This window comes from Lithobates pipiens, unplaced genomic scaffold, assembly GCF_037356315.1.
Source record: "Lithobates pipiens isolate NorthernLeopardFrog02 unplaced genomic scaffold, aLitPip1_a1.2 Scaffold_16, whole genome shotgun sequence".
Classification (NCBI taxonomy): domain Eukaryota; kingdom Metazoa; phylum Chordata; class Amphibia; order Anura; family Ranidae; genus Lithobates; species Lithobates pipiens.
In genome coordinates, this window is record NW_027507748.1 from 548,120,255 (window position 1) to 548,139,374 (window position 19,120).

General features: G+C 45.2%; 2 protein-coding genes across 6 annotated transcripts in view; one reads left to right on the top strand and one right to left on the bottom strand.

The window, feature by feature from the left end:
• Nucleotides 1-10,472, bottom strand: part of NABP2 (nucleic acid binding protein 2) — a 46,477-nt gene extending 36,005 nt beyond the window's left edge. For 2 of the 4 annotated variants that reach the window (XM_077483395.1, XM_077483393.1), the window contains exon 1: nucleotides 10,357-10,471. The gene's annotated coding sequence lies outside the window, so the exon portion shown is untranslated. Of the gene's footprint in view, nucleotides 1-10,356 lie in introns of all 4 variants that reach the window. The other 2 variants (XM_077483397.1, XM_077483394.1) reach the window with 2 other exon arrangements.
• The window catches only part of RNF41 (ring finger protein 41), a 131,648-nt gene continuing 122,961 nt past the window's right edge, over nucleotides 10,434-19,120 (top strand). The window contains exon 1 of one of the 2 annotated variants that reach the window (XM_077483390.1): nucleotides 10,434-10,546. The gene's annotated coding sequence lies outside the window, so the exon portion shown is untranslated. Of the gene's footprint in view, nucleotides 10,547-10,778; nucleotides 10,973-19,120 lie in introns of those variants that run through there. The other variant, XM_077483389.1, reaches the window with a different exon arrangement.

Below are 19,120 nucleotides of genomic sequence, written 5' to 3' on the forward strand. Positions count from 1 at the left end.
CTGAATGGGCACAGATGTCAAAACACTGACATCTCTCCCATTCAGATGCAGTAATGATTGGTGGGGCGCTGTAAATGTTAAATGTTCCAGCTCCTGCCTCCTGCCCTGACAGCGTGGAGGCAGGGGTGGGGTTATGGGCGGAGCCAGGATGGGTTGTGGGTGGGGTCAATGGGGCCCCGTCAGGTAGGCTGTATGGGGCCCTATGATTTCTAACAGCGGCCCTGCTCCCATGAAGGGCAGTGTCAGGGAACTCACCGTACGTATGCCCATCCCCGTATAGCAGCAGTTCCCCTTCGTTCCAGGCGCCATGCGCGGTGTCCCCGTCAGAGACGTACGAGTTCCGGGATGAACGGACGTATGCTAATCCGAACACATGGACGTACGCCAATCCGAACACGCGGAGGCACCCGCGCAAACTGAACGTATGTACGTATTCACGCACAGACGGCTACCTCCACCAATCCTGGCTCACTTCCCTCTATATAAACAGGATCCTGGCCTGACACCAATGCTGGATCGTCTTCAGCTACTCCTGAAAGACCTGATCGTTGCTCCTGTGACCTTGTTCCTGTGATCCTTGTTCCTGTGACCTTGCTTCTGTGATCCTTGTTCCTGTGACCTTGCTCCTGTGATCCTTGTTCCTGTGACCTTGTTCCTGATACCCACTCCTTGGATACCTCGTGTTACGATCTCCTGGACTACCTCTGACCTCGGCTTGGACTTCGACTTTGGCTTGCTTCCTGATTCTGTACCTCATTTGCTAGCACGTTACCAGACCCTTGCTCGTCCTTGACTACGCACCTGCCTCTTGTTCTTGTACCGCATTTCCCGCCAGTTGCCGACCTTGCCTGTTACAGACACGTAGTGCTTCCTGCACACCTGCTGAACTTCCGCTGCCTACCTCAGTGACCAGTCTACACCTCTTCTACCGTGAGGACCCAGCGTCTCCAAGGTCTTCAACTTCCACCTGCAGGCACCTGCACCCTTTCGTTGTCCTCACGCTCCCTGTTCCCATCTCCAGGGGCGTGGAGACCGGAACCGTGCGAGAGGCCACCCTCAGCAGTCTGACTCCGCTGTAAGGTACGTGACAGTACGATCCAGCCAAAAACATGGAGTCAGACAGGGGGGCCTCACCTTTGGAAGCTTTGTGCCAACAGATCTCTGCCCTTACCCAAGCAGTTCAGGCCCTGCAAGATGGTTACCATCAACTTGAGCAGAGAGTGGAGTCATTAACACCAAACACTACTGCCTCCCAAGGGGCTACAGCATCCCGGTCCGCCAGTCCGGCAACTTCAGCATCTATGCCTGCAATAGTGGTGCCATCCCCTGAGCCTCGAGTTCCTACTCCAGAGCGGTTTTTCGGAGATCGCAGCAAATTTCGTGCCTTTCGTAATGCATGCCAATTATACTTTCTGCTACAGCCTCGCACCTTCTCCTTGGAAAGCACAAAAGTGGGGTTCATCGTCTCCTTGCTTCAGGGGGAACCTCAGACCTGGGCCCATCGCCTATTGGAACAGGCCAGCCCTCTACTTGACACAATGGACTCTTTTCTGAACGAGATGGCTAAATTATATGACGATCCTCAGCATGCCACAACTGCTGAGGCCAGTCTCCATGCTCTGCAACAGGGTCGCAGACCTGTAGAGGATTATGTGACGGACTTTAGGCGGTGGAGTTCTGATACTCAATGGAACGACGCCGCCCTACGTTACCAATTCCGCATTGGACTGTCCGAACCATTAAAAGACGAGTTGGCCCGTATCGGAGTTCCCAGTTCTTTAGAGGACCTCATACAGGTATCAATCCAAATCGACCGCCGTCTCAGGGAACGGAGATCTGAAAGAATTGGCCAGATTCGCCCCACTTGGATGTTACCCAAGGTTCCGAATCATCCTCCCATTTCCACACCTGCTCCCATCTCCGAAGCTCCAGAGCCAATGCAATTAGGATTACTTCGCTCACCATTGTCTTCAGAGGAGAAGCTACGCCGACGCCAGAACAATCTTTGCCTTTATTGTGGGGAAGCTGGTCATTATGCGAATACATGTCCCAATAAGATTCGTAAGTTCAAAAACTCATCTCTTGTATCCAATGCATTACCTCTGACAAGATCAATTCATATTGCTGTTCCCCTTTCCTTACAGCTTCCAGAAGGAACACTCCAGGTTCAAGCTATAATTGACTCTGGCGCCTGTAGCTGCTTCATTGACCATGCTCTCGTTCTGCAACACAACATTCCATTGACACTCAAGCAACGCCAACTTTCCATACGGTTAGCGGATGGATCCAACATCAGATCAGGTCCCATTACCCATGAGACTCAACCATTGTTCGCCAACATCCTATCCGATCACCAAGAACTAATCCGCCTGGATGTCATTTCTTCACCACTATTCCCAATCATTTTGGGAATGCCCTGGTTACAAGCTCATAATCCCCAAATAAACTGGATAACCGGTGAGGTAGTGTTTCGGTCCACCTACTGCCTCCAAAATTGTATCAAAATCTCAAACCACCTGGTCCCGGTCATTGCCTGTTCGGGCCCTACATCTGAGCTCCAGAGATTGGTCCCAACCACATACCATAATTTCCTAGACGTGTTTGACAAACGAAAGGCGGACACGCTCCCTCCTCATCGGGTCTACGATTGCCCAATCGAGTTATTGCCTGGAGCCGAAATTCCGTTCGGGAGGATATTTCCCCTATCGGAACCTGAACTTCTGGTCCTCAAAGAATACATCGATGAGAACCTCAAGAAAGGATTTATCCGACATTCCTCTTCTCCAGCCAGTGCTGGAATATTCTTCGTTGAAAAAAAAGACCATTCGCTCCTCCCATGTGTCGATTACAGGGATTTGAATAAAGTGACGATTAAGAATCGCTATCCCCTTCCATTGATTCCAGAATTATTCCAGAGACTTCGATCAGCCAAAATATTTACAAAGCTGGATTTACGAGGGGCCTATAACCTAATCAGAATCCGTAAGGGGGGTGAATGGAAAACGGCTTTTCGGACACGTTTTGGCCATTTTGAGTATCTGGTCATGCCATTCGGACTCTGCAACGCACCAGCTACTTTTCAATATTTTGTTAATGATATTTTCAGGGACTTTTTGGATTTGTTTGTAATTGTTTATTTGGATGACATTTTGGTATTTTCAAACTCTCTAGAAACCCATCGTGACCATGTAAAACAAGTTCTCCTGAGGTTAAGGCAAAATGGGCTCTACGCCAAGGCCGAGAAGTGCGAGTTCGAACGTCAGACCATTCACTTCCTTGGTCTGGTGATATCAACAGAGGGAATAGAGATGGATCCTCAAAAGGTTTCAGCCATTTTATCCTGGCCACCTCCAACTGACAAAAAAGGGGTACAGCGCTTCATTGGATTCTCTAATTTTTACAGGAAGTTTATCAAAAACTTTTCCAGTGTTATAGCCCCCATCACGCAACTCACCAGCAAACAAAACCGTTTTCAATGGTCCATCGAGGCTCAAGCTGCGTTTGATAAACTAAAAGGACTATTCACATCGGCCCCAATACTCAAACACCCTGACCCTGCTCTAACTTACACTCTGGAAGTGGACGCTTCAGAGAACGCTGTAGGCGCCATTCTGTCCCAACGCCAAGGGCTTAAATTATTAATGCATCCTGTAGCGTTCTTTTCCAAAAAACTAAATACGTCAGAAAGGAACTACGATATGGGAGATCGGGAACTTCTGGCAATCAAATTGGCTTTAGAAGAATGGCGGTATCTTCTGGAGGGGGCAACACATCCAATATTAATCTTTACAGATCATAAAAATTTGGAATACCTCAGAACAGCCAAGCGTCTCAGGCCCCGGCAAGCAAGATGGGCTCTTTTCTTCTCCCGTTTTAATTTCCATATAACCTACAGACCAGGATCCAAGAACAGTAAACCTGACGCATTATCCCGTATGTTCTCTGAAACTGAAGCCTCATCCCCTCCAGACACTATTTTGCAAGCTGGGAACTTTTTATTAACACAAACCAGTTTTCTATCACAGGTTCGGCAGTCATCTCGAGGTGCATCAGCCCCTCCAGATATTAAAGAATATACAAAGCCGCGCCAACCCTCCCTTACATATATAATATGAATACAGACTAGTACAATTAAGTAATAGGTTTCAAAAAATGTGAAAGTGACCCAAAAAAGCCAAAAATGGCATAAAAATAAAAATAAAAATACAAAGTCCAATTAAAGAAAAGTTCACAGGTGAATCCAAATGGCGGACATAAGTGTTCTTAAATGACAGCACCACAGTGGTTCAGCACTTTCCTAGGCGCGTGAGATACCCGTCACCATATATTAAATGCGCTTACCAGAAAATATATGGAATAAAGCATATATAAATGATAAATGGATGGCGTCCAAGTAAAACCTTCCTCAGCTGGGTCAGCACTCCATCCCTTAGCGGTGATTCCAAGGTAATAATCTGTTCAGTGGTCTCGATATGAAACGCTCAGAGGCCCACAGAAAAGAAAGGGATTTTCTTGTCCTAATCCACATTTCCATTAGCCTATGGCCTACGGCTAATGGAAACGTGGATTAGGACAAGAAAATCCCTTTCTTTTCTGTGGGCCTCTGAGCGTTTCTCCAGATATTAACCTCCAAGAAAAAGATGGTCTCCTCTGGCGAGGGAGTAAACTATTCATCCCTCAAAACCTTTGCACCTCCGTTCTACAGGCTTGTCATGACTATCCCCTGGCAGGTCACTTCGGGGGCCACAAGACTATAAATTTAGTTCAAAGGCATTTCTGGTCGCAAAAGACTGCAGAAACTATGTTAGCTCTTGTTCAACCTGTCTCCGGAATAAAAATAGCAAAAATAAAGCCTGGGGATTGTTGAGGCCATTACCTATCCCTGAAAGACCATGGGATAAGATCGCAATGGACTTTATTGTTGAGCTTCCTCCCTCTGAAGGATTCTCCTCTATCTTCGTGGTGGTGGATCGCTTTTCCAAAATGGCACACTTCATCCCCATGAAGGGAACTCCATCTGCAACCGAGACAGCCAGAGTATTCATTAGAGAAATTGTTAGACTCCATGGAATTCCCGGTGATATTGTCTCTGATCGTGGAGTCCAGTTTATGTCAAAATTTTGGAAATCATTGTGTGAAGCTCTGGGTATCAAGTTAAATTTCTCTTCAGCTTACCATCCCCAAACAAACGGGCAGACCGAATGCACTAATCAAACGTTGGAACAATATTTACGTTGTTTTACTTCTTTTTCTCAGGAGGATTGGGCCTCATTACTACCCTTAGCAGAATTTGCATTCAATAACTCTACTCACTCTGCCACAAACCAGTCACCATTCTATTCTAACTATGGTTTTCATCCCTCCTTCCTGCCAACATCCCTACTGGATTCTCCTGTACCAGCCGTCCAGGATACGCTGAATTTCTTTGTTACCAACAATCAGGTACTTAAAGAAACCCTCTTCAAGGCACAGGAGGACGATAAAAAAATGTTTGACAGGAAGAGAAGGGGAGAATTGGATTTAAAAATCGATGATCGTGTATGGCTTTCAACCGCAAACCTGAAACTGGCGTGTCCCTCTAAAAAATTGGGACCCAGATATTTGGGACCTTTTCCAATTAAGAAGAAAATTAATTCAGTGGCCTATGAACTTGAACTTCCCGGCTCATTCAAAATCCATCCTGTATTTCATACTTCTCTACTTAAACCTGATGTACCTAATTCTTTTCCAGATCGGGAGTTAGGCTCCCCAGAAGCTATATTGATAGATGGGGAGGAGGAATTTGAGATCGAAGCCATTCTGGACTACAGGAAGCATCAAGGACAAAACCAATACTTGATTAAGTGGAAAGGCTTTGGTCCTGAAGAAAATTCCTGGGAACCCGAAGCAAATCTTCATGCCCAGAGGCTTATACGGGCTTTTCATCACTCTCAAAGGTCGGTTCAAAGGGGCACCCGGAGGCTGCCCTTAAGGGGGGGGCACTGTCAGGGAACTCACCGTACGTATGCCCGTCCCCATATAGCAGCAGTTCCCCTTCGTTCCAGGCGCCATGCGCGGTGTCCCCGTCAGAGACGTACGAGTTCCGGGATGAACGGACGTATGCTAATCCGAACACATGGACGTACGCCAATCCGAACACGCGGAGGCACCCGCGCAAACTGAACGTATGTACGTATTCACGCACGGACGGCAACCTCCACCAATCCTGGCTCACTTCCCTCTATATAAACAGGATCCTGGCCTGACACCAGTGCTGGATCGTCTTCAGCTACTCCTGAAAGACCTGATCGTTGCTCCTGTGACCTTGTTCCTGTGATCTTTGTTCCTGTGACCTTGCTCCTGTGATCCTTGTTCCTGTGACCTTGCTCCTGTGATCCTTGTTCCTGTGACCTTGTTCCTGATACCCACTCCTTGGATACCTCGTGTTACGATCTCCTGGACTACCTCTGACCTTGGCTTGAATGAATGAATGAATGAAATACTTATATAGCGCACAATGCGAACTGAATCGCCAAAGACTTCGACTTTGGCTTGCTTCCTGATTCTGTACCTCATTTGCTAGCACGTTACCAGACTCTTGCTCGTCCTTGACTACGCACCTGCCTCTTGTTCTTGTACCGCATTGCCCGCCAGTTGCCGACCTTGCCTGTTACAGACACGTAGTGCTTCCTGCACACCTGCTGAACTTCCGCTGCCTACCTCCGTGACCAGTCTACACCTCTCCTACCGTGAGGACCCAGCGTCTCCAAGGTCTTCAACTTCCACCTGCAGGCACCTGCACCCTTTCGTTGTCCTCACGCTCCCTGTTCCCATCTCCAGGGGCGTGGAGACCGGAACCGTGCGAGAGGCCACCCTCAGCAGTCTGACTCCGCTGTAAGGTACGTGACAGGCAGTTGTAACAATCCCTTCTTACACTGTGGCTCCACTGACCAGCACCTAAGCCAAACTGCTGTGTGCATCCGAACCAAATAAAGGTATAGCCGAGAAAAAACTTGCCAAGCACCTTACACTGCACATAAAATGTGAAGCAACAATCATCTGACCCACACAATTATTAAACTGGTGATCAACACCAGCAGCCACCCATCCCACTAAGGACTAGATGGATTGAGAAAGTGCTTCCAACTTTTTCAGTAGGGTCTTTAAAAGAAGGAGCATCTTAGATAGGGATGCCTTGTTAAAGAGGAAGTAAACCCTGATGGGTTTACTTCCTCTTTGTCTCCCTGCAAAGGTAAAGCATAATGGCCTACTATGCATCGCATAGTAGCCTATTATGTGTCACTTACCTGAAACAGGAGCCAGCGATGTCACTGCTGTCCCCTGCAGCACGGAGCATCCATCTTCTTCTGGGTATCACTGCTCTGGCCACTTACAGCGCCAGAGAACTGATGACATTTCTCCGGCGCATGCGCAGGGACCCGCCACTAACGGCATATCGCTGTTAGCTAGAGGTCGACCGATATGGGTTTTTCTCTGGCCGATGCCGATATTTAGAAATCATGGCGGCCGATAGCCGATATATGATGCCGATTTTTTTGGGCCAATATGTTAGGCCGATTTTTATTTTATTTACTTATTTTTTTACTTTTTTATTTATTATTATTATTATTATTTTTTTTTTAATCCCCCTTGATCTAACACACCTTTGCCATTGGGCGTTTTTCAGGCGCTTTTGGGCTAAAAATAGCGCCTGTAAAGTGCCTGCAAAATGGCTCCCCTGCAGTCTGTGTGAAAGACGGAGTGCTTTCACACTGAGGCGATGCGCTGGCAGGATCTTAAAAAAAAGTCCTGCAAGCAGCACGTTTGGAGTGGTGTATACCGCTTCTCCACCACTCCTACCCATTGATATGAATGGGCACCACTGCCGAAGCGCATGCAATGCAATTTGGCAGCAGTGCTTCATGGGCGCATTTAACCTCTTCCTCGGCCGCTAGCTGGGTTATATGTGCCCCACTAGCAGCCAAATAGCACCGCTAAAATGATGGTAAAGAGCCGCTAAAACTTGCGTTTTACCATCAACGCTCCAGTGTGAAAGCAGCCTTCATAAGTGATACAGAAAATTTCTTACATTTAAACATTTATTAAACAAAACAAACCTCCAATCAGTTTACTTGTATGTATGATTTAGATAAAAAAAAAAAAAAAAACCTATGTATTAAATAAAAACAGGTAGTCAAAACTTTTGGACGAAAAAAAAAAATGGGCTAACTTTACTGTTTTTATTTTATTTTTAAATAGTGTATTTTTTTCCCAAAAAAATGCATTTGAAAGACCTCTGTGCAAATGCCATGTGACATAAAATATTGCAACAACCGCTATTTTATTCCCTAGGATCTCTGCTAAAAAAATATATATAATTTTTGGGGGGTCTAAATGATTTTCTGGCAGAAAATACAGGATTTTTACTTGTAAGCAACAAGTGTCAGAAAAGATTTAGTCTTTAAATGGTTAAACTGAGAACTTCTACACACTGAGATGACTTCATTCATTCAAGTGTAAACATTGTATCATTTAGTTATTTTCTTGGCAGTCTGCCCAGAGAGGAGGAAAGTGTTGCTATGACGACTCAGTCAACTCACACTGACTTCTGCTGTAGTTCTAAATCGGCTTTTTATCAGCACAATCGGCCGATGCCGATTATTTAAAAAACGGCAAATATCGGCCGATATATCGGTCGACCTCTACTGTTAGCAGCAGCATGCCCAGAGCGCCTGCGCGCCACTGTGCCTGTCTTTATTGGACCTATAGGTAAGCCTTAATCTAGGCTTACCTGTAGGTCAAAGTTGTTTGTAAGGGTTTACAACCACTTTAAGACACCGAAGAGTCAAGCTTGGGAAAGAGTAGATATTGTTTGACAAAATCTTCTGGAAAGGGCTATACATTTGGAAATACATTTTTTAAAAGGTGGGATAAAAGGGATTGAGGCATGTTCAGGTGAAGTCATAGTAAAAATCTGTAAATTTAAGGCAGAATGCACAGCACTGAATAGAAAGGGAACAGTTTCTTACTGGTTCTGTGACATAAAAGGCAACTGAAAATCAGCCAGTGACACCCCATGCTCCTCTTGGGAAAAAAGAGCCACATCATCGGATAATTATATGGGAAGATCCCCCATAAACCCAGGAATATTAAGCACCTCAGAGTCAGAGTCTGCTGGTGAATAAGACTGAGCATTTTTTTTGAGTGGTCTCCAAACTGTGGCCCAGGTGTCAGATGTGGCCCTTTGCTTGCCTTTATCAGCCCCCCCCCCCCCCCATAGCACTTTTCAGCAGCAGGAGGGGAAGGGGCAGGCACTGCCATGAGCTGACGGATAGGGAGGGGACGGGGGAGAGCGGATGAGAGGCACATAAACTGACCAGTGTCAGGGTTCAGCAGCCATGATAAACTGTGGTCAGTTTACAGAGGAGCGGGTAGAAACTGACAGGGTCAGCCAGGTATTTCAGGGGGCCAAATTACACAGCAAAAGCACTGTGCTTTATAACATGCTTTAAACAAGATCCATTTTTTTGGGGGGGTAACAAACACTTTAAATTGATGGGTTTAGTTCCACTTGATGTTTTACCACTGTTCAGCAGCTCTGGGCTTCGACAAAATGGCCACGTCCAGCACGGAATAATGCTGGAGGCAATTTACAGTACACTCTAATTTTGGTAGCATAATTATTAATGTGGAATGTATGCTCCTTGCTAAAGAATATTATTTTTTATCAAGTTGTTATGGGTAAAGTTCCACTTGGGTGCACCTTTGGATGTTTGGCGTGTGCTAAAATGCATATCTGCAAATATGCTTGGCTTGTGGGATAAATTAGCTATTCTTTTGGCACATTTTTCACACAATGGGAAGTCCAGTCAAGTCGATGGGTCATCACGCTAAAATAGGAAGCATCGCTACGCTCGGGTGACTGTAGGCTCAATGGGGTGGCACATACAAAGTATGCAGATTATCACCATGCACTTCCATAGTACATGAGGAATAAACGACTTCCTTGTGCCTGGATACTTTTCTGCATGAAGTGACCTGGCTTTGCCTGTCATTATGGACAGTAATGGTCTGCTGACTTCTGAAGTGAAATAATCACCTCCTGTGAAGTCCTACAACCCCCCCTGAACACTACAAATAGCCAAAATGGCGGCTACACGTACTGAATGCCGTAATTGCTGGCTGTATCGAGGCCCGTGACGTCAGGAAACATTGACTGGCAACTCCCTCCTGATTGGACGGGCAGCCTCGTTGCGTCAACAGCTGAAGAATGAGTTAAAGGACAACCTCACTTTTGCCATCAAACTCTCCCCAGCCCTCCTTCATAATCCTGTAACCTAATGTAGAGCAGAGCCCCCCACTCCGGAGTGTATCTACCTCTCCGTCACTGCAGCGGCCTCCTCCGTTCTTAACATCCTCAGTACAGAAATCTCCGGCACCAGCCGCGCCTGCGCAGTAACTCCCCATAGAATTGAATGGGGCTGTACTCCAAGGAGGGGGCAGCCAGCGCCGGAGATTCTGCACCGAAGATGTAAACACCGGAGGAGGCCCCCGCCGTCACGGAGAGGTGGGTGAGCACGTGGGTGTGGAGGGGGTCCAGCTCACATTAGATGAGTGGTCTATGGAGGAGAAGGAAGGGGGGCTGGGTTCGGTGAACTTGTACTTTAAAGGTTTTCCTATCCCCAGGAAACATCCAGCTTTACTCTCCCGCCCTCTTTTTTTAGCCCCGCCCCCTCTCTTCTATCATTGGCTGTCGGAGCGCAGAGGCCACGCGCTCTTAGGACAGCTCGCTTCCGAGATTTGCTGAGACGGCCAGTCGGTCAGGGAATGGAGGGCGTGGCTTAGCGGTGGGTTGCGTAGCAGCAGCGCTGTGAGACCGGTGGTGGCGTCAGCGCCTGTCAGGGGGAGAGGAGAGACGGAGTGTCCGGGGTCCGTAGGCTCCCTGCCCCGGGAGAGGCGGCGTCCGCTCCGCTGGGGTCGGGGGTTGGTTACGGTAAGTACTTTCGGGTGTCTCCGGTGTGGCGTGAGTGAAGAGGAGGCCGCTGGAGGGGGGGGTGAAGCTGCAGGCAGGTGTGGAGAACTGTGTGGTATTGTATGGTGGTGGGCACTTCAGGCCCTGTGCTTAGGGGGGGAGACGGTGGACAGCTGTTGTATGTTCTGCTGACAGCTATTCGTATGTACGTGGAAACAAACCTAGTGACCACAGGATTAGAATGAATGGTGAAGGCTGGGGGAGTCCTAGGCGTCATAACCGGTCTCCTATGGGACGTTGGTTTGTAAATGAAACTACTCCATGTCTGACAGTCCTTTGGTGGAATGGAGTCCTTTCCTGTGCAGCCACTTTCCTATATTTACTGTTTTTAATGAAACCCTAAAGTGTTATCAGACCTGAACATTTTAATATCAATTCCAGCGACTTGCCTTTATTCTTTCAGTGAGCCAGTACAAGGATACCCCCCCCCCCCCCCCCCCCGCTGCAGGCTTCCTTTTCTTATGGAGTGGCTCCTTTGCCCTGCATAGACCCCATGGAGCCACCCTTGCATGCTAACACCTGAAACACAGACCACAAGCACAGGCAGCAACAGAAGTCCCGGATCAAGTGAAAACATTCAGGTTGGGTTCACACTGGTGATTCCTGGGTCGGTTATTGCATCTGAATCGCAGGCAGTTCACACTGCTCTCTGCGAACCACAAAGGGTGTTAATGACACCCCCAGATTTGTTTGCAGAAAGCAGTACAAACTATGGAATCAGATTGCATGGGTCTGAGACTGGAGTCAAGCCATCAGACAGTTGCAAATCAGTGGTCTTGCTATCAGACAAGTTTTTTTTGGTTGGATAGTCAACACAGAAAAACTAAATATAACATAATGTATGTGTGACAGCTCTGTGTAATCACTATTTTATATATTACATCACCCTCTCTAACATTTACAATACGGTATGATTTTTACTGTGGAAATTGAAAGATACAGAGCCCCAAATATCAACCCATTGGCAACAAACTGACATTTTTTCCAATACTTCAAAGTGGATCAGAAACAAAATCTCCCATTGGACCAAGACACATACAATGCAGATGTGTCATACACACCCCCCTCTATATCTTACAATACGGTATGATTTTACTGTGGAAATGTAAAGATACAGAGCCCCAAATTGCAACCCTTTGGCTACAAAGTGACATTTTGGCACTACTTCAAAATGGGTTGAAAACAGAATCTCCCATTGGACCAATATGTTTACAATGCAGATGTGTCATACACACCCCCCCTCTATGATATCTTACAATATGGTATGATTTTACTGTGGAAATTCAAAGATACAGAGCCCCAATTTGTCTGATAGCAAGACCACTGATTTGTAACTGTCTGATGGCTTGACTCCAGTGGTCTGAGCACCCATGCTATCTGATTCCACTGCAGACAAAAAAAAAGGGGGACCTCCACCATTTTCGTACAAATGCATTTTCAGCCGTGCAAACTGTATGGCCGAATTAGCACTGCACAGGCATTGCATGTGACATGCACAGGTATGCGGTGCAAAAATCACATGCAATGGCTGTCATCAGACCAGTGTGAACTTGGCCTTCACTATCCACCCACTCCGTAAAAGTATCTTGAAGAGATGACCAAGACGCTCGTTCCCTTTACCACAAATAAGATTAACTTCTTACCAAATATGAAAGATTCCCACCGCAGAGTTCAGCCAGGCGTGTAATTAACCACTTCGCGCCCAGGCCAATTCTGGCATTTCTCTCCTACATGTAAAATTCATAATTTTTTTGCTATAAAATTACATAGAACCCCCAAACATTATATATGTATTTTTTAGCAAAGACCCTAGAGAATATAATGGCGGTTGTTTCAACTTTTTATCTCGCATAGTATTTGCGCAGCAATTTTTCGAACACGGTTTTTCAGAAAAACAGTTTCATGCTTTAAAACAAATCAGTAAAGTTAGCACCATCTTTTTTTGCATAATGTGAAAGATGAAGATGCACTGAGTAAATAGATACCCAACATGTCGCGCTTCAAAATTGCACGTGCTCGTGGAATGGCGCCAAACTCTAGTATCTAATCCCCCATAGGCGACACTTTTAAAATTTCTTTTTTTTTTCTGGTTACAGGTTTTGAGTTAGAGGAGGTCTAGGGCTAGAATTATTGCTCTCACTCTAACGTTTGCAGCGATACCTCACATGTGTGGTTTGAACACCCTTTTCATGTGTGGGGGCGGGACTTGTGTATGCGTTCGCTTCTGCATACGAGCTCATGGGGACAGGGGCGCTTCACTTTTTTTTTTTTCTTTTTTTTTTTTTTTTTTGTTTGAGACTTTAAAAAAAAAAAAATAGATTACTTTTATTCCTATTACAAGGAATGTAAACATCCCTTGTAATAGGAATATGGCATGATCGGACCTATTTACAGTGAGATATATGGGGTCAATAAGACCCCACATCTCGCTTCTAGGCTGAGAAGCCTAAAAAAAAAAAAAACATGGCTTCCCAGCCGAGGCGGTGCCATTATTTGAATGCAGAGGTTGGGCTTGACGTCATAACATCGCGCCCGGTCTCCGAACGATCATAGAGACTCCGGTGACCATCTGGTCCGCCAGAAATCTCTATGATCACCATTCGGGGACTGGCGGATCCTGTGTCCGACTCACCGATGGAAGCAGTGAGCCGGTAGAAGCGGCGCCGCCCGTAAAGAACAATCAAGCGTCGGAACAGCCGCTATGATCATTCTTATGGTGTAGGGAATCGCTGGCTGAAAATGCTGATATCTGAATGATGTCTGTAGCCTCAGTCATCATTCAGATATAACCCTGGAAAGTCGAGGCCATCACAGGACGTCCACCCGGCTCCAAGTGGTCCTGAACCCGCAACAGTAAAATCAGTCTGTATGTGCAGTAAAGCATGCTTGTTATACTCTCTGTGGAAGAGGTTAATCCTCCCCTTCTTCCACTGCTGCTATTCTATCTCCAGATAGAACAGAGCAATGGGGGCACTCTGCACATGCTCAGTTTAGTATGTATCACTTAAGAGGGTGTGTGTGTGTGGAGTTTTTTTTTTTTTTTTTTTCTTGGGAGAGTGCATGTGATCAGTACAGGGCCAATGAGCACTGTCCAGACACAGGGTCAGGGGTCCTATAACCTCATAGGACAATCGGGGGAGAATGAGAACTTCTCCTACTTCAAGCCTTTAACAGACACTGATGGAAGTCACAAGACTGCTATATACTGCTGATGCAAAAAGCTATTTTGCCATTTATATATTCTAAAATAACTGCTTTTCTCTGTGTACTGTGAGAGACCAGATATCGGGAATGCAGCATCCTGGGTTTACTAACACTTTAACAGACCTCCAGACAATGGCAAAAGCAGGATACCAACTTCCATTTTCAACTATCAGCATGTCAGAGCAGGCTGTATCCACGCTCCTAGAGAACAGAGGCCACACATAGTGTAAAACAAACTTTATTTAAAACCCATAGACAGAGGTAGGGTGAATTTGATTTAAATCGCTAGTAAAAAGGCTAGATTTTTTTTTTTTTTTTTTTTAAATCCTAACTCTTAAAAAGCAATTGTCATCTCTGTCCCACAGCGGCTCCTCCTCTGACCCGCTGTTGACTCACCGACGGTCCTATTCACTTTAATGGGATGGCTGGTGATGCGGCAGTGACACAAAGTGAGGGACGTGGCGGCAGCAGGTGAGTGGATGCCGGCTAACGGGTGCTGTGTGATGGATCTGAAATGACAGGTGCTCTTTAAATGTAAGGACTCATTCATGCTGGTAGTTTAGAATCTTTAATATTTGCAACCAAAATGAAGGTTTCCTATTTAGAATAAGATGTTAGGTTAGTAAAACAGCGATGTCTTAATCAATTCAGTCATACAGTTCACATAGATTTGCAAAACAATGGGATAAAGGAATATTCCTGAACTTTGTTTTATTTCATGGTTACTGTGAAATTGTGTGAATGCATCAATGCAGTGCATGTTATCTCAGCTTACAGAGCTTGGATTTATTGAACGGGTTACCAAAAATGTAAATATTGCAGAATATACAGCTACATAACTAAGCTCCATTTCATGCTGAATAAACAAAATTAACAATGTATATTAAATAGAAAACTATCTTTAGATTGTGTGGGTTTTTTTTTATTTATATATTTATTTTTTTTAATTTTGCTAAAAATCTAAATTTGCTTTAAATCAGATGTTTTTACACTTGATGTTTCTGGATTTATTTATTTTTTTTGTCTGGATACTCATCCAGATACTCGTATGTATACATGAACATCCAATATTCTGATGTTTAGTGGATTCTGCTCTGTGTGCATTTAATTTTTTTACAGCGCAAAATATTTTTTTTTTTTTTAATATTAGACTGGTATGATTCCTGCAGGAGTTTTTTTTTTTTTGTGGCACCCGAAAACCTCTAGCTGAGGCTGCCAAGCCTGTCTGCTCTGACAGCTGACCTATCTGTGACTGTTTGAGCTGCGGTGATCGATGTTGGACGCACACAAATTGCTATGTTAAGCAGTGATTGACACAGGTAACCACTATCATTAATGTGTATGGGCTTGGTGGGCACAGCTAGCTGCTCACAGGTGGCAAAATCAGCAAATTCCTGCCGTTGTCATTTACACCAGTTTAAAGCTGGGAGCTCGGTATAAACTGTATGTAGCATTACTCGTACAGTATACAGCAATGTGTTCTGGCGTTGAGATGGGGACGTCTCATTGCTCAGCCTGGATGGATATAGTTATGGGATGGGAAGTCCCTGTCTCGCTGGAATACAGTGCTGTATACTTTATGTTGCAGGTGCTACAAAGTGTAAAAAGCCCTGCAAGACAAACGCCATAATGGGTTAGTATGCATCGCATACTAGCTCATTATAAAATACTTACCCTTAGAACGATGCCCCGAATCTGCTTGGCCTGAGTACAGCCGGACAACTTCCACCGGAGTTACTTCCGGGTTCGCGGCTCTGTCGTTGATTGGCCGGAGCCACGATGACACCACTCCCACACATGCACGCAGGAGCCACCAGTCACAGCACAGCTACTGAAGAAACGGCACCAGCAGCTCGTTTCTTCACTGCACAAATGATATCAGCAGCGACGCATATACTGAATATCTCCTAAACTGCAAGTTTAGGAGATATTCAAGGTATCTACAGGTGGTAAGGCTTACCTGTAGGTAAAATTGGTGTAACAGGGTTTACAACCACTTTAAAGTGGATGTAAGAACAAGAAATTAAAAATTGCGAACTGGCAGGCATTTGTTGCCAAAGAAACCTTCAATATCTCTTCTAAAATAAAATACCTGCCTGTTCACAAATCCCTGCAGAATGTACGACAAGCATGTGCAGCTCAGTTTACGTTCCTCTACAGATTACACTCCTGTGTGTGTGTGATAGTGATGTCATCTCGTGCCACCAAATTAAAACGACTGAAGAGCTACACCTCTAAGAACACGGGGAAGATTGTGGCAATGAACCCTGTGGGCATTGGATCTTTTGGAGCTTAGGTGAGTATTTTGGTTTCTTTTAGTCTCGCTTTTCATTGTCTCTAATGTGATATAAAGTCATGTACAGGGATGTTCATCCTTCTAATAAAGTGATCTTGTGATGTGCCTACGTCTAGTCAGACATGAAAGACCTCACACGGCTGCAGAGGCACAGGCAACATAAAAAGGGCATTATCTCTGTGCCTAGGAGTTGCAGGTGTTCATGCGCAGCCTGGAAAAATCAGTGATGGGGGGGGGCAGACGCCACTGTACGCACATCAGAGCGGTTACACGTGTACAGCAGGTGACTGGCCCTGGGTACAAATTGTCTGCTTTCAGAACTGCTTATCTGTCCCTTTTTTTTAGGGCTCATTTACACTTGCTTTTACTTCAACACACATTAAAGCGCCTAACGATTTTAATATGTGTTTTTTGAAGCTTGGCAGATGTCATGTGTGTTGCTATCTCATACCTGCAATTTCTCCAAAACAAAGCGCAGCTAAAGCTGACTTGATGCCTCTCAAAATCTTCAGGTGCTTCAAGTGAGCTTTGTCATTGACTTGTATGGAGTTTTTGAAGCACCACTAAAGTGATATGGGGTACTTTTTTTATATTTATTTATTTTTTTGTGAAGCAAACCCAAGGTGTAAACAGGACTGTGGGGTATTAATTTTATTTAGTGACAGGTGCTTTGACTGGCGTTCAGGGAGCTTTAAAAAAGCATGTTTGATGTGTAAACAAGCCCTTACTCTGAAGTAACTGCTCAGATGTGCAGGTAAATGTGTAGAGCTGCAGCCTGTCATTGATTTTGTATGGTCTTGTTGGCCATGGCTATAATTAAATGCTTATGACTCCTGGGCATAGAGATTATGCTTTATGCACTCTGGCCAAGTGAAGTCTACAGAGGAACTTCAACCATGCCCACAAAAAATCATTCTCGGTTACCACACACCTTTTGATGCATGTATATCTTGGGTAAGCATACTCATAAGCCCCGACTATCCTTCATTGTCCTTTTCTCCTCCATTTCTCTAGTAAACAAATGCATGATTCAGCATTTTTTGTTTTCAGCAGAAAAATATATTTATTGCATAAATGTCTGTTAGATGCAGCAGGGTTATTATTTATCACATTTGTTGTTCTATGTTGCCCTGACTGTCACTAAAAGTACCGTATTTATTGGTGTATAACACACACACTTTTTTTTTTTTTCCCCCCCCTAAAATCAGGGGTGCATGTTATATGCCGATTCCCCGCTGTTTGTAAGCCTTTCTGCCGTGCGGCTTCCGGGTATTTTTGGCCGTTCTCGGCGGCTTTCGGAAAGCCGAGAGCAGCTGAGATACCCAGGACATCCACTCTGTATCTCGGCGGTGCCATTTTTAAATGGCAAACAAACTGGCAAGGCTGCAAATGACTGACAAGGCTGCATTGATGGGCATTTAAATGTAAGGGTGTTTTTTTTTTTTTTTTTTTTTTTTTTTTAATTCCCTCCTAAACTTGGGGTGCGTGTTATACGGTAATTGTGATTAATACTCTGCAACATCTCTTTTTCTAGATGGTTTATCTGACAGAACCTATACTTTACAAGCAATCCGATTCCTGTCTGAGTTTGCAGACCCCACTGCAATATGCCGCCAGGAAACATGCGATACAGCAGTGTGAACTTTACTGGTGCTGACAAGTGAGGTCCTCTGTTTACATTCTGTCAGTGGGGAATTCCCCCACTGACAAGAGATGAGTCGCTGGTTGTTAGGATGCTGGCGGTGCCGGCTCCTAACAAGCAATGCAAAAAATTGAACGTTTGTCTGACATCCTTTTTTTTTTTTTTTTTTTTTTTTTTTTTTTTTTTAGGTCCACTTCCATTTAAAAAAAAAAAAAAAAAAAAAAAAAAAAAAAGACGGATGTTGATGAAGGCTGACATCAGCAGATGTCAACGGTTGATCATTTTCTTGCCCATAGAAATGCATTTGTTTCCGGTCTACATCCATCAATGGAAGGAGGAAAAAAGACATACAGAACGCCTGTGTGAAAGGGGCCTAAGGCCGGGTTCACACTGGTACGACAAACGCTCCGACATTGGGAGCTCATGTCTCATGACGTGTGAGGCCGGGTTCACACTATACTACATGAAAGTAGTATGACTTTCATCCTACTTTACTCTGCGACACTGGTCCCACATCCATCCGACTTTCATGAACAGGATACTGCTTTGATCCGACTTTTCAGATAGTACGGCTTGTCTTTTGACCAATCAAAACTAACACACAATCGCAGGGGGCTACAGCAAGGGGCAGGAAATAACGCAATGTCAGATGCCAAAGTCTGATGGTAAGGACAAGGGTCCGATTTTTGGTCCTACTTCAATGATAGTCAATGGGCTGAAGTAGGCTCAAAGTCGGACCAAAGTAGTACAGGGACAATTTTCAAAGTCGGACCGGTTAAGACAGCTCCCATAGGGAAACATTGATTTTTCACACGTCATGCATCATGAGCTCCCAATGTCAGACTGTTTGTCGTACCAGTGTGAACCCGGCCTAAATCGATGTTTTCCTATGGGAGCCGTCTTAACTGGTGCGACTTTGAAAATGCTCCCTGCACTACTTTCGTCGGACTTTGATCCTACTTCAATG